The sequence below is a fragment of the Sceloporus undulatus genome, chromosome 5 (genome assembly GCF_019175285.1).
Source record: "Sceloporus undulatus isolate JIND9_A2432 ecotype Alabama chromosome 5, SceUnd_v1.1, whole genome shotgun sequence".
Taxonomy (NCBI): Eukaryota; Metazoa; Chordata; class Lepidosauria; order Squamata; family Phrynosomatidae; genus Sceloporus; species Sceloporus undulatus.
In genome coordinates, this window is record NC_056526.1 from 67,662,532 (window position 1) to 67,685,542 (window position 23,011).

At 39.8% G+C, this 23,011-nt stretch overlaps 1 protein-coding gene across 1 annotated transcript in view; it reads left to right on the top strand.

Annotated features, from left to right (window-relative positions):
* Nucleotides 1–401: 401 nt before the first annotated feature.
* The window catches only part of FOXP2 (forkhead box P2), a 451,559-nt gene continuing 428,949 nt past the window's right edge, over nucleotides 402–23,011 (top strand). The window contains 1 exon segment of the mRNA XM_042467206.1: nucleotides 402–490. The gene's annotated coding sequence lies outside the window, so the exon portion shown is untranslated.

Here is a 23,011-nt window from a genome sequence, read left to right on the forward strand (position 1 = left end):
CAGCAGTGTCAGTCAAAGAGGTGGTCTATTGTTACAGGCAGAATTCTATTTTGCTATATGTTTTGCAAAAGAAGCCCCTGAAGTCTGTATAGTATGGAATAAATGTACCCTTATAGAGTAAAGAAGTCACATGTCTATAAGAAGTACAAGTTTACAAGATAGTTCTGGGGATTCAGCAACCTAACTGAAAACAAGAGATAAGAGAAAATGTCACTGATGCACTCGTCTGCAATTTACAAGATGCAATCATCGGATGGCAGCCAGCCAGAAATGGTGGACAGTGATTGGTCACTTAGGGGTCTTGATGGCCAGTAAAATCTCATTTCTAAGTAGTTGGGAAAATCTTCATTCAGTTCATTGACATTATAGGGAATTGACTGGATTGATATTTCATTGAACAGGTAGAAGATTTTATGCTGCTCCTGCTGTTTCTAGTTGGTAAATGCTGGCAAGAAATTGAGAGAGAATTCTTCTCCCAATATCAACTAGGGTATGTTGAATTTGTATTTCTTATCTAGATAGATAAATGCCTGTGGAAAATCTTATTTTCTGTGGATAACTGTTGAGAGAATTATTGCTTGCTTCAAAGATGAAATATGGGTTAGGTTGCCAAAATACTGTGTAAGATTCCTTGCACATATAAATGTACATATAATGCTTTACCAGATTACAATTGACCTTCGACATTCATGGGAGTTAGGGGCGTAAGCCTGGGGAAGAGGCTTGGGGATGTGGGGATCATCCCCTCCCAGCCCCTTTTCTGGATGGATGGATGCCTGGGGAAGATAGGCTCTCATCCCCCCTGGGAAAGAGATTTGGGGGGATGTGCGGATCCATCCCCTCCCCTTTCCCAGCCAGATTGGTGCCTGTGGAAGCACTGATTTGGCCAGGAAATGGGGCAGAATTGGCATAATCACCCTTCCTGGCTGCTCCCTTCTGGCCTTTTTCCTCCAAGGGCAAAAAACCCAGGAGGGAAGAGTAGGAGGAGTGCGTGCACACATAGTGGCTTGACCGCATGAATAATCAAAATTGTGGGTGCCAAAGCCGCCAATGCAGAGGACCACTGTATACGAAATGATAAGCTATGTACCTGACAGTGAAGAATCTATGTTCCTTTCCCAGGAGAATAGTGTTTCTTTCTCTTTCTCTCTCTCTCTGTGTACACATTTGTTTGTTCATTTTAATAAAGATCACTATTTGAAAAGACCATTAAGCAGCCAGCTCCTTCTCCCATGTTAAATATCCTAAAAGTTCAATGCTTAAGAGTGTTTAAGGGAGAGTTGATGCTCGTTTTGCTTCTTTGGACTATACTGTTGATCATAAGTTGGGAGCCAGGTAACCATAAGGTGATGAGAGAAACATCTAGGCTGATATAGATTATCTGGCAAATGGCAAGGAACCCTCAGTTCATCCGTCTAAAGAGATAGGTGCATGGAAACTTGTTTCACCACAAACTTGTGTTGGTCCATGAGCCATCAGCTAGTGAATCCTGGAAAGTTTCTAGGAAAGAAACACTTGTTAGCTATTGGGTCCTAGTAGGGTACCAGTCCCTGGCACCCTGTAATATATAATTGCTTAGGCAGAAGAAGCAACTACAGTAGATGGATAGTAGCCATAGAATCAAAACAAAAACACGAACTGTTTGTTTTCCCTGCTGTCAATCAGATCTTCTCTACTGTTGTTGCTTCAGTGGTTTGGTTGCTGTGGTCTTCAATGTTCTGTTGGCTAGCTACACTCAGAGCAACAAGGTGATATCATGTACTATTTCTGGTCAGTTATGTTCAGTTGATACGGCTTGATAATGACACAGTGATATCCTTTTAAAAATCTGTTCATACTTTGCTTGTGGGGAGTGAACCCCTTCCCACCCCTTTGTCTTGTGTATAAAAATACCCTGCTCTTTTTATTCTAGCTATAAAGGTATGGTATTTCAACCTCTTATTTTCTTCTCATTAGATAATTTCTTCCCTGACATGGTCTCCATTAAAATTTACAAGTAACACTGAGTTCTTATCTCTTTAGATTTGGAAAAAAACACATGTCTGCAGTAAAAGTTATTCTGTAACTAGACTAGAAATACTTCTGTTTCAGCACAAATAATTAAAAGTAAATTGAGATGAGCAGATTGATAGAATCAAATAGGAATTTGAAAGGATAAGGGAGAAACAAAGACTCAGGTTACTTTTTGCAGAAAGTGGCCAAAAAAAGCTTTGTATTAGACAAATGCCACAGAAGGTACAAGATATATGAAGGGCGTAGATAACAGAGGATGCAGTTGTTTTTAAAAATTCTGTATATAAATGGGAATTTGGTTTCTGCTTTTTCCTTATAAATTATTAGTATTAATAATTAGTTTTGTCCATTCTTGGGTGGGCGGGGAAGCAGTGGAGGGAAACCTTTCCTAAAGATTTGTGGAACTCTCTTCTGGGCTCTCATTTGAGGAGGGAATTGATAAAAGGTTGTGTGTCAAGATTTTGTGTGCATGTGAAAAACATAAACATCAAACCTAATTTTTTGCTTAGGTACACAAGATTTTATGGACCTGTAGATACAATATTTCATTGAAATGTTCAGGTTTCTGATGTTACTGTGTATGTAAAAACATGTTTGGAAGTGGACAGAAAATGTATTTTTACACTGAATGAGTCAGAGGTGAATACCACCAGTTCATGCATGTTCAGACATCACAAGTATAGAGAGATCTTGTAGCACCTTTGAGACTAAATGAAAGAAAGAAAACATGCAGGGGCAGCTTTGTTGGCCATCTAGTAAATTCAAACAAACAAAGTATACTGTGTATATTGGTTGGCCAATAAAGGTATCACTGTTTGGTGGTTTTTATGTTTGAAAGAAAGAAGTTGGCAGCATGAGTTTTCATAGACTAAAGTCTACTTCCTCAGATGCATATAATGATATATGCAAGGACCATTTAAATGAAGACACTTTAAAGAAAGCGTCTCCTTGCTTCTGTAATCTTACAGGTACATGTCTATGAAAAATAAGTGGTCAATTCTTTCACATACATATATATAATTTTAGACTGTTGGTGTCTTGCCCCATTTTGCTCAAATGCTTTGTACATCTCATACAGTTACCTGTTCAAATGAACAAGGATAGAGTTGGTGTTCTACTTTTTGCAGTTAATATGGAAATGTGATTAGTCTGAAATAATTGATGGTTCTCCAAAAAGGGGTGACTTGGAGTCATTAATACCTTTTTGAAAGCTTCTTGATAGCATCCATTATGTTTTGTTCCTCCCTGCTTTGCATCTCTAAATGTAAGCTGATTGAAGTTGAGCAAGAAAGGCATTGTTCTTAAAGTGAGGAGGAAAAAAAGCATTTATAGAAAACACAAATGTAAGTTTTTCTAGAGATAAAAAATAGAATTAAAATATTTATGATGGAACATACTGTTGTATGTGAAAGCACAGACAAGACTGTGGTTACATTACAGTACTTACAGTATTTTCATGACGAGAAAAATTAAAGTGCAAAAGACCTAATGCAGTCAGGTATGAAGAGTCTGCCAGGACTTATGAGGAATTGCTGATGAAGTTATGTTTTCCCGAGTATCAAGAAGTTCTTACATTATTTGTGTAAAAACATAATGAGTGAATGCTATTAGGGAAAGAAATACTGATTATCTTGTGTATTGTGTAGCTCAGGTAATACAAAAGACATGAGGCATTCTCGGGCATATTGTAAAGATGATTTTTCAATTGAAAACCAATTAGCATAGTGTATGAGCACTAAGAGTGCAGGAATATGACAATGTTACTTTTGGAAATTATCATGAAATGCTTTGACCCAGAAAATTCATTCAGACTTGCTTGTTATCAATCCCGATTGAATTTAAATTACTTTTAAGGCTATGATGATGCCGGTAAATTGTTCTTAGTACACCATAACTGTCTAAGTATACCTTGTAATATATACGGTCAACAGTTCACAAAATGATTATGATTTACAGAACAAGTCATAAACTTTTGAAAACATTTCTGTTTGGGAAAGAGAAAGCAGCAACCAAAGTTTATTGAGATATAAATTAGCAGAGAGACGGTTGTTGTTCGCTTATGCTTTAGGTGACTAATGCCTTGTATAGAAAAGGTTAGGTTAGTGCATAAAGTTGTAACCAACTCTTTTCCTTTTGAAAGCTTTCTAGTGACATTGCTCAGAAAAGAACATAAAATAAATATAAACAGGTTTTAAAAATATCTATCTAGTAAAGTTCCTGCGCCGTTTATTTAAAGATCTTATGGCATTCTTTTTCACTAGGAGTCAGATGATACTATCATTTGCACGTCTGGAGAATGGAATTACAGCCAGATGAGTGGAAAGGAGTCACATTTGAGGTAGAAAGGCTCATATGTTTTGAAAGTACATTACTTGGTATTTCTTCTTTTATCCATTGTCCCTGAAATGGCTCATCAGTGTTGAGGGATGTTCCCCATGCCCTCCCCATGAGTTGAAAATCTGAAGTTGAGGCTCACTTGTGTAAGAATTCCATCCCACCTTCTGTGCTTCCTCCTTGAAACACACTGACCTTGATTCATCTCTTGGATCAATTGTTGGCCCTGAATAGAGACAGATCCTTGATCTACATTGAGTTCAATGATGTCTCAATAAGTATTGTGATAAGGATAAGTACTTATAAGTATGGATCTTACTGAATCTGAGCATCTAACTAGGAACATTTTAAGATACATTCTGACTTGAGGTATAAACCTTTGTAAATTTTGTTTCCATACATTTGGACTTACTTTTACTATTCATGGTAATACTTTTACTATTTTCCCCCTCACTGTGGCTATGGTATCAAAAACAGCAGAGTTTTCAGAGTTTTGTGGTTTGGGGCTACTTTTGTGCTGAAAATGCTTTTGGATTTTAATGCAGAAAGCAGCATTTATTTTGCAGAAAACTAGTTTCCTGAGCAGAACATGGGAGAAAATGCACAAAAAATTATATTCATGCATAGAAACCAGGTTTCCTGTACAGAAAACAGTATTTTCTGTACAAAAACAAAACAAAACAAAGACATTGTAGATTAAGGGGCTATTAATGCTTCACTTAAAAATAATCTTGCTTGGGGTAGGTCTACACTGGGCAGAATTCTCTGGGCTGCCCCTGGAGTATTCTGGCCTTGAAGCAGCTCTGACTCCCCCTGTTACCTCTACATTCAGGAACAATGTTTTTCTATGCAGAAAATTAACATATGGGTCATGGAGGTTGCACAGTATAACTCCTGAACTTTGAAGGTCCCCTCCTGTCTAGGATTCACATCAGGGTTTTCTGACACTCAAGAACCCCATTTCCTGACCATTTAAAAATACTTTCAAACTGTCTTTCCACCCATAGGTCAAACAGATGCAAAATTAAAATTGAATTTGCTATAATAATGCAATAAACATTTCATTGATTTTAACTGTAGTACAAATATTTCTGGTCCAAACCACTGTTTTCTTAATTCTAAGATTTTTGTGTTCTTTTTTAAGAGTGAGAATAATTAAATTTTCATATATATGTTTCATATATATTATTGACTGTAACGTAACTTCTGTTACACTGTAAGGGTTGAATCCAACATAATTTTATATCACCTTGATCCATTTTAATGAATGGGATTTGTTAGTTACAAGTAATTTAAGTTCCATTGAGTTTTAACAGGTTTACTGTAAGTAGTACTAATGGTGGATATGGCCATAAATATGTAGTCCTCAACTAGCATTTTTATTTTTATTTTTTTTACTCCTTCATTGTGTCAGTTTGTAACAAGCATTACCTTGTGGCTATATAAACCCAGTAAATAAATAATTGCTTTTGTAATCTCTCTCTTCTTTCTAGAACAGTCTCTCTGATAGATTTGTGAACATCTGCATAGGATTGGTTGATCTATGTTTCATGAACGGCTGATCTTTCTATTCAGTATGGCTTGGATTACACTGCCTGATGCTTTCTACTTTTCAATTTGTAATTGTCTTTCTTTTGGTACCCCATTCTTTTAGATATCAATAGTTAATGTGACTAGCATTACAGGATAACTCAGTGTGAAGCAATAAAACATGTCATGCAAGTATGTATGTTGTTGTAACATTGAGTTGACATTATTGTGAATAAATATATTGACACTGCATTGTAAAAGTTTTTTTTCCTGATTCACAAGCCAGAAACCTGACTTTAATTTGTAATTTAAGATTTCCTCTTGATCCAAGTTGCTGTATTGTCATCTAGCATTATGATTAGATAGATGTAGTTATGCATATAAGTAAAGATCTTGGGTTTTAAGGATGGGTTAAACTTCACAGTTATACAAGGTGGAGATTAATTGCTGAACATGGATAAATGCTTAAATGGAATAATAGAAGATTTATTACAAAGTCACATATTTGGCAGAAAGTAGAAATATTAATTAAATAAAATAAGTGAGCCTTCCAAATGTAATTCTGTGCAGCAATGTTGCTGGTGGAATGTTTAGAGCTCAGTCCGTGAGACCATGTTTATGGAGCTACATAGACTATGGGCCTCTACAGAAGGGCAGCCTGCAGCCGCCCCTTTTTTTCCTGGATAGTTGCTGTGGCAACTAGATGCCGCAGCACTGATCTGGCCTCCCTAGCCGGCTTCTTCTTGCGCCCCGGAAAGGGCATCACAGGCGCACTAACATGCCATGATGACACCCCTTCTGCCCAGCACCATTTGGGCACTGTGCTGCCCATGCATCACCATGGATGGCCATGCGCCATAATGGCAGTGGGATGGTAGAACAAGGGCTTGGAGCACGTGACTGCTCCACCCAAGTTCAGCCCTAGTACGTGGTCAGGCTGGCACAAAGTGCCAGTCTGTACTGCCTCTGTGACAGGCATGGGGATGTTGGTTAAATTAAGCCTGCTGAAGCCCTGCTTACTATTGCAGTAAACAAAGATTCAGGAAGGAAAGCACACAAGAGAAAAACCTGGGAGATTATCAGATGGGGGACATCCTAGTCCCTTCCTTTTGTTTTTTCTGTCCTTGTCCCATCCTTCCCATGCAGTCATGGGAAGGACATTCAGATGATGTCATTCTGATCCTGTCATGTCCCGTCCAGAAACCGCGAGTGACAGCAATTGTACAAAAGCCTTTCACATGACGTTCCTCTGATCCTGTCATTGTCCTGTCAGTAAAGTGGAACTGTCCCATCTATGTCCTTCATTTTGCATTAACAAAACAACCCATTAATGCAATTCTACTTCAATGACAGGATCAGCACAACACATACAAATGTCTTTTGAGCAATCTCTGTAACGGATGGGATAAGGACGGGCTTCGCTCCCATCCCCCATCTGGTAATTTCCATTGGTGTAGGAATGTGGATTGCCAAAAGGGGGCAGGGGGAGGATGCTAAGGATGTGGGAGCATGCTAAGGGGAAGAAGGCTAAGGACTTGGCATGTGGCACTGGAAGGCTAGGAACAATAGGGCAAATTTGGAATATAATGGCAAGGTCAGTTATCAGTTATAAAAGCTGAATATGAAACAGTAGAAAAAATGAATGAAGCATTTTTTCTTGAACCGGCCTCTGGGTCTACTTTTGGTAGCTTGATTGGAGTCATTACTCAGCAGAGAGAGAGAAATCTGCAAGTTCTGGAGTTCCGGGGCTTTATGAGCCAGTGTGAGTTGCTCCTAGCAACTTAATTAGGTTAGAGGTTGTGTTAATGACAATTTTCTTGTCATGACAGATCCTCAGCCTTTGCTTAGCCAACCTTGCCATACAAAATGAAGATGCCAGAGTCAAGATGTGAGATATGCTTTAACAATAACTATAGCTGAGCTTACTGGTAATTTCCTAGTTTGGATGCAGTGGGAAACAATAGTTGTAACTGAACAATTTAGGAATTTAATTGTTTTGTTGTTATTTGTCTTCAAGAGTTTCATACTTATAGCGACCTTAAGGTGAACCTATCATTGAGGTTTCCTGGCAAGATTTGTTCAGAGAGGATTTGCCTTTGCCTTCCTCTAAGGCTAAGAGAATGAGACTTGTCTAAGGTCACCCAGTGGGTTTCCATTGCTGAATGGGGATTTCGTTGTCTCCAGAGACATAGTCCAGTGCTCAAACAACTACACCACTATGGCTGTCACATACTGCAAAGAAATGAGAGAAGGGGATGTGTGTAGACGTAGGAATATGTACCTTGTATGATCATCTAAACATATTACCTGAACTAAGCAATATTGAAGGAAAGGAGGACCACAGAGGTGAAATTCAGAAATGCCTAAGAAAGAAATCAAAACATTTCTTTTCAAGTTAGCTCCTAAGATTGAATTAAATACATTAACTCCATTTAGACAGTTCTTAAATCATTTCAGCGTGAGATTAAATATAGTTTAAATTTAATAACTGAAGTGTGAGTATTTCTTTGTATTGTTCTTATCTCTCTAAGTGGTTTAGAATTTATCTATATTAGGAGGTTGAAATTCTTAGCTGCTAAGGATGGTGTATATTCTGCATAGGACAGATAGAAACGAAATACAAAAATTGAGTTGTATGTGGGTGCAGTTCCCTGTCTCAGAGCAATACATTGCTGCACTGTGGTGAACTACAGCCATACTGGTTTCACTGCTTATGACTATTTCAAACCACAGTGTGCACAGTCATTTAGAACCATTGTTTTTCTGTGGTGTGAGAATTAGAGAATGAGTCAATCATTTTGCTAAGTTGTATAGATAATCAACATGAAATCCTTCTTAAAAATCTTTCTCTTTTCCTATATTATATAAATAGAAAGATTTTTTAAAAAGAAGGATTTGAGGTAGCATCCTTAGCGGGTTTTCTTCATAGACATGTATTGCAGCTTACAGTGAGTACTTCAGTAGGGAAAAGAAGGCTATCACAGGTGATACCTATGAAAACAGGCTTTCACTGGAGGTATAGGAACACATCTTTAGTACTGCCCATACTTTGTGTGTTTGTCAAAAAATGGTACAGTAAAAATATCACATTTTAAAGTAATTATTAGGTCAACGTGCAGTGCAAAATTATTGTAATGGAGACTTTTTTCTGTTGTACATTTCAGACAAAGAAAGACAACACCCCATCCCAGGTATGCTAAAGACAACTAGGAAACTTATGCCCGCAATAGACAGGCCGAATGTGCCATGCTGGCGCTGATAGTAGGGTTAGGGACTGCGCACCAACCACATGGTCCCTAACCCTAGCACGGTGCGGCGGTGGAGTAATGGCAGCGTCCCGTCCATACAGGTGCTGCCATTTTGATGTAAGTGCCACTCAGCATCCACACATTGCTGTGCATCGCTTACGCTGTGAGTGCACCAGTGGCGCACTAGCGATGTCACTCCGGTGCCGCAAAAAGAACCCGGAAACACCGGGTTCTTTTTACTCCGGAGGGACGGTACGTGGTTTGCAGGCTGAGCTGTCCCTCCAGAGTTAAAATGGGCGAATGCAGACCACCGTTTTGCAGCGGTCTGTACTGCCCCTTACTACAACTATAGCCTTCACAAATGCCTGTGAAGCTATTATTTAATTCTGAACATTTATTTCACAAACAATACATACATACAAACAAATATACCATAATTAGCATAATTAGTAATGAAACTTTTTTTTACGAAGGCTTTTGGGAATACATGTCTAGAAGTGGGCTCCTTCTCAATCTTCTCATTCAGTCTCCCAGTGGCACCAGCCTGCTGATCAGGCTTGAAACTTTAGTTGTGAATTGCTTCCTAATAAAAAATAAACAATTCTACATTTCAGTGTTAATCAGTCCATATGAGTTTATCACACTGGGGGTGATTTCGACATTAAAGAGAGATTAAAGCAGAGTTAAAGCATCCTGCAAATGAAGTGAAAATGGTGAGTAATTGCGTGAATGATTATCACACAGAATTGTGCAAATAAAGTGATATTGGAAATGCATCGTTGCTGAAATCCTGAAAGTAAAAAGATGTGCATTAATGCTTCTTTGTGACCACTTTAATGGCGGGTTTTGTGTGATGTCATGTGAAATCGTTACGTGTAATTACGTGATTTTTCCGTGATATTCACAAGATAAATTCTCAATCTCTTTCATGTGATAAACTCTTGTGTGGTTTAAGTCTTTTGCTAAAAAACAAAACAAAAAAAAAACCCAGTACATTTTGGAGATCAATTTTACTGTCATTGGAAAATGTCCTTTTTACATTAGTCATGAACTCTTTTTCTAAGAAAGCAAGGGAAATCAACCACAGAGTATTCAGACAAGACCCCCAAACCCCAGAAGTTAGGCTTCAAATAAACAAGATTTAATGAAATCTTAATCTTGGTTTGTGTGCTTTTATGGCACTGAACAGTAACATTTTTTAACTTTCTTTGTAAATACCAGTGCTAGAAACCATCTTTATAAGGCAAAACAGGAGAGCTTCAAGGCTGAATTGACAGTCTGTTGATCTGAGGATTAACAAACTCCTAAAATTACATGAGCTGGCAATGCTGGGATAAACATAAGTCAGTGAGTCTTTCCCACCTTTAATTTGTCATCCGTTGGTATTGTAAATGGAACATGCTTCCTTTGTGGTTGCTGACTAGGAGTATAATTTCACTGTAGCTGTCAGCCCAGCTTGATGATATCAATTGATCAGGAGGTTCTGCCATAAGAATATTGAGGTCTTACTGAATACTATTAAGGCTAGGTTTTGCTATGCTGAAATCCAGGTTAAATAAATAGATCAACTCTTTCCTTCCGTGATCCTAATTTTAAATTTTAGCCTCCTCTTAGAAATAAGGGAAGCAGCCTGGGAGAGTGGATAGACAGGCACTTAAACTGACAGAATAGACTTGGTAAGTATCCTGTGGTATATGTAGTTTTAAGACTAAACCCACCTTCCCCTCTCCTATAAAGTAAAAGCATATTAGTTTTGGGACATTTGCTGTGGTCATAGAGAGATGAGTGACATAGATTAAAGCAGAAAATATTTTTCATTAAAACGTTGTTTTAAGGTGAACCTATTATAGGGTTTTCTGGGGCTGAGAATGTGTGACTGACCCAGGGTCACTCAATGGGTTTCCATGGCCAAATGGGGAATCAAACTCTGATCTCCATAGTTATAACACAATGCTTAAACCACTACATCACTCACCACCCTTTATTATTTATTCTAAGGGCTGTGAACAATATACTGGTAAACATTTTAAAACACCTTCAGGGTGAAACCATAAATAATTTAAAAAAGATAAAAACATTGTTTAGTAGATTTGGCAGTGTATTCTCTTAGCCAGATAAACTTAAAAAGCAAGAGAGACAATCATTTTTGAAACTTTTCTCACTATGAGGATTACTATATTTTTTCTCAAACTCTATTTTTTAATATATAGTTTTCCTTAAAAATTTCAGGCATGTATGGATGCAGGTTTGAATGGATTTGGGTCCAGACACATAATAAGCTGTATTATCTAGAGATTGGGAAATATTATCAAAGTTGCTGTACACATCCTTCTAGGATTTTGCAATCTACCTTAGCTGACAAGTATGTTTTCTGTGTTCAGTTTTATCTAGTTCATTTGTCATGATATCAGGACATAGGTTCAGAACTACAACTATTGCTTCGGGAACGGTTGGAAAAAAAAAAGTAAAATTGGTGTTGTGTAGATCGTTTCTTAAGTTATCTTCTGGGTGGACTGGCAGATATTAAACACCCCCCCCTCCCAAATGTGCTGCAGACCAGAACCGCGTTTGTCCTCAAAAATTCTTGCTTGCTTGCTTGTTTCCCTCCCATCCTTCCTGTCATCTCTTCTCCTTCCCTACCTGGAAACTCATCATAATACTGGCAATCAATATCTTACAGACTACACTGGTGCAGATGAAACATACAGTTGGCCCTTCTTATACACAGATTCAAGCATCCATGGTTTGAAAATGTTCCAAAAAAGTATAAATTTCAAATATCAAACCTTGATTTTCCATTTTTTAATGAGGGACACCATTTTGCTATGTCATTATATTTAATGGGACTTGAGCATCCATGGATTTTGTTATCCATGGGGGATCTTGGAACCAAACCCCAGCATATAACAAGGGTCCACTGTATATCTAATGTACCTTTTTTTTTGTGGTGGTGGTGGAATTTGCCCACCATTAGCTTTCATTTCCATAAAGGTACTTTGAAATCATGGATGGGAATCATGTGACTTTCCAAATGGGCTGCAAATCTCAGTAACCTTAGCCAACATAGCCAGGTAGTCCACCAAACTCTGGAGGACCTACATGATTCCTGAGCCATTTTTATAGCCTTTCTAGGAATCTGACCAACTTACCTCCAAACAACTTCCCTAACACGCACTGGGCAAGTCATGCTCTTTCAGCCTCAGGGGAAGGCAATGGCAAGCCCCCTCTGAAGAAACCTGCCAAGAAAACCCCACAATATGGTTGCCATAAGTACAAAATGACTTGAAGGCACAGAACAACAAGAAACATTTGAAATGCTACTATTCCCCCAAGTAGCTTTCTGCTTAGTTTGAAGGAGGCTGAAAGTAAGCTAACCAACATAAGATGTGAAAACTCTTTTTGATACACTTACTTTGAGTTCCCAAATCTGGAAATCTGGCATGTATGGCAATGGAAACTGTAATTATAATAAAGGTAATATTCTGCCTTTGCTGCTGTTTTTATTATGAAGTAACATCATATGATACAGAGTCAGTCTTACCATTAGGCAGAGTGGTAGATGCTGGGGTTAGGAGGCTGCAGCAGACATCTTGGTTATTTCCTTCAAGACCTTCCCTGGCTATATTTCACAATATCTCTTGCCTAAGAAAACCCTATGCAATTAAGGAAAATACTATGGACTATGAAATTTTTGTGTGTATACACAAGCACAAGTGTGTTGTATACTGCATTTCTGGAAAACGTCCATATCCATTTCCCCTCCAGAAAACAAGTCTTGAGAAAAAAATGGAAAAAAGAGTCACACCCCTTCCCCAATTTTTCTACCTTCCCCCTTCCCCAGGCCTTCATACCTTTAGTTCTGTTGACTTCACCGCCAGTACCATTCCAGTTGACATTTACATGTTGTGCAGGTACAGGAGTCTTATCTTTCATGTCAAATGACAAAACATCTCGGATGAGCCCTGTAACTTGTTAAGATATCGGAAAAAGTAATAAATAGATTGTCTGTGAAGAGAGTGTCAGGTTGAGGTTACTGTGCAAAACAACCATTATGTTGTAAAAGACAACTTTCTTTTACTACTCTTTAGATCCTGAATGTGGTAAATAGATTTCAAAATCACAGTATTTCTGCATGCATATTGCACTGACTACAAGATTTTTTTTTGTCAGGGTACTCATTGATAAAATTATAGAAGTCAAGAATCTGTATTGGGTATCCCTTTGGAAGAAACTAGTATCATACGGTGAATTATTCAGTACTGTCTTGTTCCCTTTCTCTCATTAAAAGTCTCTTTTGTTAAGGCCTGAAAACTTACATTTTATGTTGGAGATTAACTTGCCTTGCTGGCTTTTTAAGCTTTCTTTTAAAGCAGATAATGGAATTGTATGGTATGGTTTCTTGCATTCAAACAAATGCAGTGTTATATTAGAATTGTTAGTGACTACTAGTTAATTCTAAAAGCGCATGCCCACATTTTAGTTGAACATAAATTATTATTTTTCTCTGAAAATGTATTTCTGGACTTATGTGTTAGTAATAAAAATGCAATTGTTGATTTTGCTTTACTTTCACTAAATCAAAATTATGATGAATGTATGCACTGAAAGGCACTTTCAGTAATGTAATTCACCATTATTTCATTTATATTCTTTGTGTCTACCTTTATTCGTAGCTACTGGGAATTTCTCTACCAGCAATAAAAGACAACCAACATGTTATACCATACAGTATAGATATTGTAAATTTTGGCCTTGCTTTCCATTGATCTGAATCGCCATGTGGGAATCACATTCAGCTGATTTTTATTTCCTGAGTCAGAAATTCTGTTTTACCCATCTTTGGGGCTTTCAGCAGTTATTCTCTGTGGGCTATCAAGTATTGCACATGAAAGAAAAGGTTCAAAGGCTTATAAGGAAGGCTGAGGTCTGAAATGTTTACTTAACACCGTATTTCTTCTCCTTCTTAATGTTTTTTCAAAACATTTTCCAGACTGAGGGAATAGCAGGAAGGCTTAATAAATTTATACTTTCTATATGCTATTGTCAGTCTTATATACACTCACTCACTCTGCCTCCCTTCCTCCCTCCTTCTCTTTCTTTTTGAGTTGCCTGGTATTCATCAGCTGTAAACTGGATAGTGCAACAGCTTGTTTGCATCTGTTTTGCCAGTGAGTTGGATTAACAGCCTTGCAATTAGTTTTTATAAGTGTATTTCCATTATTGTTACATTTATTTCTGTTCTCCTGTTTCTTTTTTGAAACGGTGAGCCTGTTGAAGTGCTTAAAATAGATTTACTAGGGCTTGATTGTCAGAATAATACTAAAGTTTCATTGCTTTTAATAATGAAACAGAATCACAATAGACCATCATACCTAACCCTGGTGATCTCAAACAAGGGGTTATTCAGATGGCGAAAATAATCTGGGTTGAATCTGGGTTAAATCTTTGTTGTTCTGATGCACTTCGAATGCATCTGATTAAGTGTTTTAGGGGGCTGCCAAAAAACCAACTTAACCCAAGATAATTGCTATCAGTCCCCCCCCCCCCCCCGAGTTTTTTTAAAAAGGTTTGCATTGTCAGCAGTGTGAATACCCACTGTGAATAGACTCGGGATAAACTGGGATAAAATTCTGCATGCCTTGAACGTGTTTCAAATACATTGACTTCACGTTTGCTAGTTCTTTTGTCTTCTCATCTTGTGAACTCCGATACTATCCTTTACTTCCTGGCTTGATCAAACCATAGCTTGTCACAGTATCTGGTTTGTGCTAACACGACATGACTTGCTACAGTGGGAAAAACAAGCCACTTTTTGACTATGGAAATGTCTTGGTCTGATTTAGCAAGACTATTTTTCTTTTAATTAAAGTTGGATATTTAATATTCTTCTTCAGCACAAAATTCTAAGAGGACCCTAATGTAAAATTCAGAACAAGTCTAACAAGACTAGTTAAACTGTGACTTAAAAGAAACCCCACAACAATATGACCAGATAACCACTGAGTTAGAGAAGTATGAAGGCTTAGGAAAATGAAAAAAGTTATGATCTGATGCTTAGAGTACAACAAAGTTGACACTTGCCAGATGTCATTGTGGAGAGACTTCCAAGATTACAGTTAGCACAGAGGAAGCTGTTCCCAGCATTTACTTGTCCCATATCCATTGTTGGTGGAACTAGAGAAGGGCCTTAGAGGCAGAACTTAGGCCTGTTACAGACTGCCAAAATAAAGCTGCTTCGGGTCTCTTTGGAGGTATGCTATTTAAATGATGCATGGGTCCTAAGAATCCGGAGGTTGCGCCAAAGCCACACTCCATTCCTAAGCACTGGAGGGCAGCTTTGGTGCAGCTGCCGGATTCTTAGGGTGCATGCATCATTTAAACAGCATGCCTCCAAAGAGACCCGAAGCAGCTTTATTTTGGCATTCTGTAACAGGCCTTAATATGTAAGCTTATGAGGGAAGAGTCAGTTTCTGCAAATAAGATAATTCTTTCAATTCAGAAAAAATTTGATTTATGTTATGTAACTGGATTAATATGCAATACTTATCCTGTGGTTGGAGTTAGCTTCCATACTTTGAGTGCTTGTTGATATCATCAGAGAGAAAATACACAAAGATATGTCACAGTAAGATTAGACACTGTACAAGTAGCGTGTAGGCCAGGTTTTGATACCAAAATTATGAATTTTGATATGACCTGCATACAAGTTAAGGATAAAATGTAGGGGCATGTAACAAAGGATCTAAAGGAGGAAGCAAAGGAAAACATGACAAAAAAACCTTACAAAATTCCAGCAGGCATAACTGTTTGTGTTCATCCTAAAGGTTGGATGGATGAGAGAGCAGAGAGGGGGTCAGTGCTTCCAGGACAGATAACAGTCTTGCTTTTTACCAGGGGGTGGTTCATTTTTAAAATAAGAGTTAAAGTACAATACTTGTGGATACGTTGACTCAGTTTTTTTTATTCAATTTTTTGACTAAGATTCCTAGACTTATACATGAGCCACTGCACAGTACTATATGTTCCTATTTTGTATTTTGTTCCTCACTTGATGGATTTTATGCATTTTCTAAAACAATGTGTTGGAACACAGATTATGTACATTAATGGGTAATTTTGCAAAAAAATACCCTTGAATTTTCCTGTATATATTTTAATTTTTTTAAACTTATTTGTGTCTTTTGAAACCTCATCCTTGGATTTGTTATGGTAGATCATTTTGAACTTCTATTTTTCTACTGGATTTTATCATAATGCGCTTTGAGTATAAATAAACTGTGGTATGCTAAACCTAATAGCAATTAAACTGGAAGTGTTTGTGTTTCATCACTGTGAACTTAGCAGAAATGTTTCCATGACAACCTCCATGCTAGTTAAGGCAACCAGAGGTGATCAACAGTTTATATTTTTTTCCTCTTGTAAGAATGGAATTTGTGTTGACAGTTTTGGCCTTTAATGGCACTTTTGTACTGTGTGAAAGTATTTGTTTACTAGATCATATGCTGTTAACTGTCAGGCTGAGATAGAATGACTGCTTTTGATAAAAGACTTGCATTTTGTTTCTTAAGTCTGTGAAGCTTTTGCGCTTTAATTATCCACATCAGTACAAAAGTCTCTATTCATTTTGCAGTTAAGAGTTAGACTTATGCTTAGAGATTCAAGCAGAAATAGTGAGATTATTTGGTTTGGGTTATTGTTTTTAATAATTTTTGAATAGCAGTACAACCCAACTTGTTAAAAGGCATTTTTCTATTGTGGGAACACAGCCACTAGAATGCTTCTCTCTGAGGAAGTTAGGATCACTGTCAGTCAAGTGCAAAGCCAAGTTCATCCTTTTTAAAAACAGAATGTTTAACTAATAGGAATGATTCTGCTTTTTCATTGATTGTTTAAAATATTTTTCTGTCACTGTTTTATCTTTGTTTTACTACCGTATTTTCTGGCATATAAGACGACTTTCTAACCTGGGAAAATCTTCTCAAATGTTGGGGTTCTTATACGCCGGATGCAGAAACTTCCGAGCTAGACTGGTCACCGCATATGGTGATGGGAGCTCAAAAACGGCCGTAGAGCTCTGCTCTGGACCCCACAACAAACTCCAACTCCCAGAATTCCATAGCAAAGAGCCAGACCTAGAGTTAATGCTCTGCCAAACCAGGTTATTTCTCCAGTGTGGATGCAGCCACAGTTCTCCTCCTCCTCCTCCTCCTCCACCTCCTCCTCCTCTTTCTCCCCCTGGATCCCATCCTCCATTTCATGCTCCTATGCTCCTCGGGTTCACAACAGCAGTGGAGCAATGCAAAGCTTGCAGCTGCACCATTTTGCAAGCAAAGCAAAGGCAAAGCAATGCAAGGCAATGGGGATAGTGGAGCCAAAGCCTCTCCAAATAGGACGCGCAGGGCTGGGGCCGGAGGGGAGCCTCCTTTTTCCCCCCTGCCAAGTCCTGGAAGGGGGGTATTTTTTTTAAAGTATCGTAATAGTAATGAGGATTTTGCACTAGAAAGGGAGGAAAGGGAGTGTGCTGAGGGGAAAAAGACACCCCTCTCTGAGGCATCTCATAGCCTTAACATGTGTTGGAAGAGGGGTAGTCTTATACGGCAAATATATGCCAACCTCTAACTTTTAACTGGAAAAGTTGGGGATCGTCTTATAAGCCCAGTCATCTTATGCGCCAGAAAATACTGTAGTTTTATTGTTTAGTTGTATTTGGTTTTCTACTATGATTTAGCTTTATGGAGAATGAAATGAGTATAGACTCATTATGGTTTAACTTGCTTCCCTCACTTATTTTATGTGGCATAGACATCAGGAAGAGAATCAAAATTTTGGTGTCAAGGGTGAGAATCATGAAACTTGGAGCTAGGTGCCACCCGGCGGGGTGTGGGTTCCTGAGTGGCACTTGGCTATGCTGATTCCTAAAATTAAAAAAAAGAAAGAAAAAGCCTTCACTGTGACTATGGGCCCAAACAGACCGGCCAGAAAAGAGCACACACCCCGGAGCTCCCGGAAACCTCCAGAGGGTTGCACCGGAGCTGCCTAAAGTGGTCCCAAACCGGCCCAAAAAGGAGTGAATCTTTTCCTCTCCTATTTGGGCTAGCAGTGCAGGATGCCTTTGGGACTGTGGCATGTGTTTGCCATGATCTCGAGGCATTTTGATGTGGGCGGCTTTAAACCACCCCTTCACGGCTGTCTGTTTCGGCCCTTCTTTCTTCAGTATTTTAGTATAGGAGAAAGGTGCACATACATTGCAGGTTAAGTACTGAGTGTACAAATCCTGCAAATAAATAAATAAGTAAGTACTGTGAAAAATGCAGACCCTTGTTGTTTTTTAATACTTAATTTGATTTTCCTATATTGTGATGTAGGGCATCAATTTTAACCTAATGTAAAAGGGTACATCCAGATGAATTGTTCATGGCTTTACACCTGAGTGATAGAACACTAGCTTAAAGGTGATTAAATATGTAGGAAAAGTTCCTAGACCATAGTCCTTGTTTATTAATAAACATTAAGCCATAATAATTTTATTTATTTATTTATTTATTTATTTATAGCCCACCCAATCACAAGGAATCCGGGCGGGTTACAGCAATAAAAATACAAGCCATGATTCACACTTGATGGGAACTCTGCTTTAGTGCAAGCTAGGATTTGCACATTTAAGACACTGTGTGATTGGAGTTCCGGGATTGACAGTAGGGCATATAGTTACAGTACTTGCCCATAACTTTGTAAAGTGTAGGTCATGGAGCTGTGTGTGATCATTGGAACACAACAGAATGTAATACTCTGGGTTCATCTACAAGCAAGTGTATTATGTGAATTGCTGCGGATTTTTGCACATTCACATCAATGCTTAATTGTTTTCATTTCCCAAATGATGCAAATTCACACGTGTTCACCCCCCCTCTGCTGAAAATGCGCAGCCATGTGAATCCATGTGAAGCGGGTGGACAACCACACATTTGATAATAGACATGTATTACTCCAGTAAAAACTGTTAATCCCTTTTCAGCTTATGGAGTCTTGTTGTCCCCTGCAAAAAGCCTGAATTCCTCTGAATTGCATGTGGCCAGATCACAGCCTATTATATTCAAATTTGAATTATAATTGTGCAGACAGGCCTTATGATATTAATTCTGCTGTTTTTAATAGTAACACAGTGCTCTTTTCACTACTACTGGTAACCTTTATTTGGATTTTTTATCTTCATGTAGCAAATATAGTTAATTTAGAATACCTATGCTGTGTGTTGCTTTGAAGGAAGTATGTTAATATGGGCCCGAACAGACAGGCCAAAATGAAGCTGTTTCGTGTCACTTTGGAGGTATGCTGTTTAAATGATGCATGTGTCCTAAGAGGCCAAAAGACATGCTAAGGCCATGCTCCAGTCCTAAGGACAGGAGTGCAGTTTTGGTGCAGCTTCTGGCCTCTTATGATGCCTATGGCCCCATACAGACAGGCCAAAATAAAGCTGCTTCGGGTCACTTTGGATGTAGGCTGTTTAAATGTTGCATGCATCCTAAGAGTCCGGAAGCCGTGCCAAAGCCACGATCCAGTCCTAAGGACTGGAGCACAGCTTTGGCGCAGTTTCCAGACTCTTAGGACGCATACATCATTTAAACAGCATACCTCCAAAGTGACCCAAAGCAGCTTTATTTTGGCCGTCTGTATGGGGTCTATGTCATTTAAACAGCATACCCCCAAAGTGACCTGAAGCAGCTTTATTTTGGCCTTTCTGTTAAGCCCTATATAGATTGAAATTATTTTTAATTCGTTGGATTTATAGCCTGCCTTTCTCTCAGAAATGGGTGTAAATCAGTGGTGTCACTAGAAGGATACAAGGGGATACAAACCACACCAGGTGACACCCCAGATGGGAGTGTCATCTGCTGGGATGGAATACCTGGAGGGACTGGCAAGGCTACTGGACGAGTGCATAAAGGTGCTTTCGTGCTCATCAACCAGTAAATGGGTCCTCTAGAGGCTGCAGTGCTGCCCCCTCAGTAGTGGTGGCTGCTGGGGGGAGGACAAGGCAATTTGTCCCCCTTCCACACACTAGGTGACACAAACCTCTGTGACACCACTGTTATAAAGGCTACTGATAGCAATAATTTATAATAAAAAGTATAAGCTCAAAATAGTTCCAAGACCATGAAGCCTAGAAATCTAAAATTTGGCATGGGTATATAAGGAAGCCATGAGTGTGTGAATCTCTGTATTCCTTTTATTAAACAAAGAGATCAATTATTAATTCCAGATGTTTGATATGGGGGTTGGTTAGCAGACTAAAAGGCAGAACAAACACTAGGGGAAAGTATAGAAAGATCAGTGAGATTAAAATAAAAAAAGTGAGTGGAGTGGGAGGGAAGAGAAATAGTACTGAGGTTGGGGGATATAGGGGTCTCTACCTTGGTGAGGCTGGTATGGGCTGGGTGAGCACCAGGTGAAGAAGATTAAGAAAAGCATGCAATGGAAAGAGTGAGAAATCAGGGAAAGAATGAGTGCTGGGGTGAGGGTGGGCCTTGTGGCTTTTTAATCTAGTGAAGCAGTTTACCTGCACTAATTTTACAGTAAGAATACAATTAAAACACAAAACAAGATCAGCTGTTAATTCACTATTAAATTAAAAGCACAATTTTAAACAATTAAAAGCTTGTTGAGCAAGTTCTTTATATGCCTGAATGTCTAAATACTGGACTGTGGTTTATCTGCATCTTTAATAGTAGAATAAATTTTACATGGGGCAGTGCAGCTTCAGACTTCTTGTATCCAAATGGAGGAAAATCAGGGAACCTGGTGAGTAAAGGGTAGTTTTTAAAAGAAGATGCTGACTTGTCTCAAGAAAAGTCAGGAGTGATTTCTCTTCAGCCAGTATCACAGCAGAAAAAGATCCAAGAGGAGCCCGTTCATAGTAATTCATATCTAAGTTATTCAGATAAATATTTTAGATTTTATATACCTAACAGATTTGAATAACCTCTTCTGAAAGCTTATTGTTTGCTTAACTCATGAATAAATTCAGTGTTGGTGAGCCTAGTTTTGAAATAGTGAATAGTGAAATCGTCTACATGCCCAGTAATAGGTCTCACTGAGTTCATTGGGGCTTATTCCCAGGTAAGTGGGGATAGGATTGCAGCCTTGAGGTTTTTACGTTTATTCATTTGTTGTTTTTGGCAAATGAAAGAATTCTGTTGTGGTTTAGTAAAATAACTGTGAAGGACTGTCTAGTTTGTTTATTGTTACATAGCTTTATAAAGGTATTAATGACAAGTTTTAATTTAAATGTTTTCCTTTTCATTTATTCTAATTGTCACCAAAGGAATCTGTATTTCTTCTTCGTGGTCTCTGCGAATCATACAAATGGGTTTCACTGCGCCTGCGCAGTGCTGCTCGGAACCTACTGGAATCACTGTGCAGAGCTCACTCTGCACAAATTGCAACTTTTTGGCGGTAACTCCGCCCACCCGTTATAAGGCCCCTGCCTTCCCGCTCTTTCCCCAGTTCCTTTTTTCCGCCGCGCTAGCTGCTTCAGAGGAACCTTCGCTTGCTTTGCTTGCTAGGAATCACTTTCGTTTTTGACTTCGGACTGTTTTCTGACCATTCTTTGTCTCCCGCCCCTGGTAACTTCGGACCTTCGGACTCCTTAGACTTTGAGATGCCTGCGGCTTTCAAGAAGTGCGACATTTGCAAGGGCAAAATGCCCGTTCAGGATCCGCACTCTACCTGCCTGCTCTGCCTTGGTCCAAGCCACGACCCAAAGGCCTGCGCACTCTGCAGATCCCTCTCTTCCCAGGCCCGGAAAAACCGTGAGTCCCGGCTTACTTCGGCGATTGCCCTGGGAAAGCTGCAAGAAAGAGGTTCGCGGTCCTCTTCTGTCCCGCCTCTGGGGCCCCCCGCTGCATCCTCTCGAGCAAGTGTCTCCAGCGTGGGATCGGGAAGAGCCGCCTTCCCCAGCGTGGTGTGTGTCCCGGCCGGGACCCCTTCCACCACCGCCGATGTGGCCCGTGGCTCTAAACCGCCCAGTGCCACCGACAAACCCTCCAAGCGCCCCCATAAACCATCGGGGACTGAGGGTACCGAACGGGCCTCCAAGCCAAAGGAGGGAGCGGAGGGCCCCCGTTCGAAGGAGGCTTCCAAGCCAGAGGACCATCTCGCCTCGCCTGCATCCTCCAAGGCATCCAAGGGACCGGGGCCTTCCTCATCAGCGGCGGCCGCTGTTCTCTTGGATCTCCCTGACAACCCATTCTTCCCTTTGGAGGAGACTCCTAAGACCGGGAAGAAGAGGCACCGTGACAAGGCTGATCGTGATTCGGCCTCTAAAAAGGCTAAGTCCTCCAAGGAGAGACCAAAGGGCAAAGAGCGCTCCCCCTCCAGACGGGCTCGCGCCCCCGCCTTGCCAGCTCCATGCCAGGAGCCAACGTCGGTAGACCAGGGAGCCTCGGTCACGGCCCTACCTCCGCCGACCATGGACTTCACCCACGGTACGGGGGATGCTGAACCCCCTCGCTCCCTGGGGCATCGCTCTCCTTCCCATCCCGCAACGGATGATGAAGAGGACTTGCCCCTCACACAGGAGACCCCGGATCTCTTTTTCGACATGCAGTCGCGCCGCTACTACATGTCCGTGCCGGAGGACAGGGCCATGAGGGAGTTTACCAAGGTAAACCCCCATCCCTCAGACCGAGCCGAACCGGCCAAGTTGGTCCCCAGAGCATCGATCTGCGAGAGACTACCTTCTCCATCCCGTAGACGTGACAGGTCGCCGTCTCCACCTCGTAGACGTGAGAGATCGCCGTCCCCAACCCGCAGGCGCTCCCGGTCCTCAGTAGACTTCGCCCGCCCGAGATCCCAGGTCAGGTTGAATGATCCTCTCTCTTCCGATC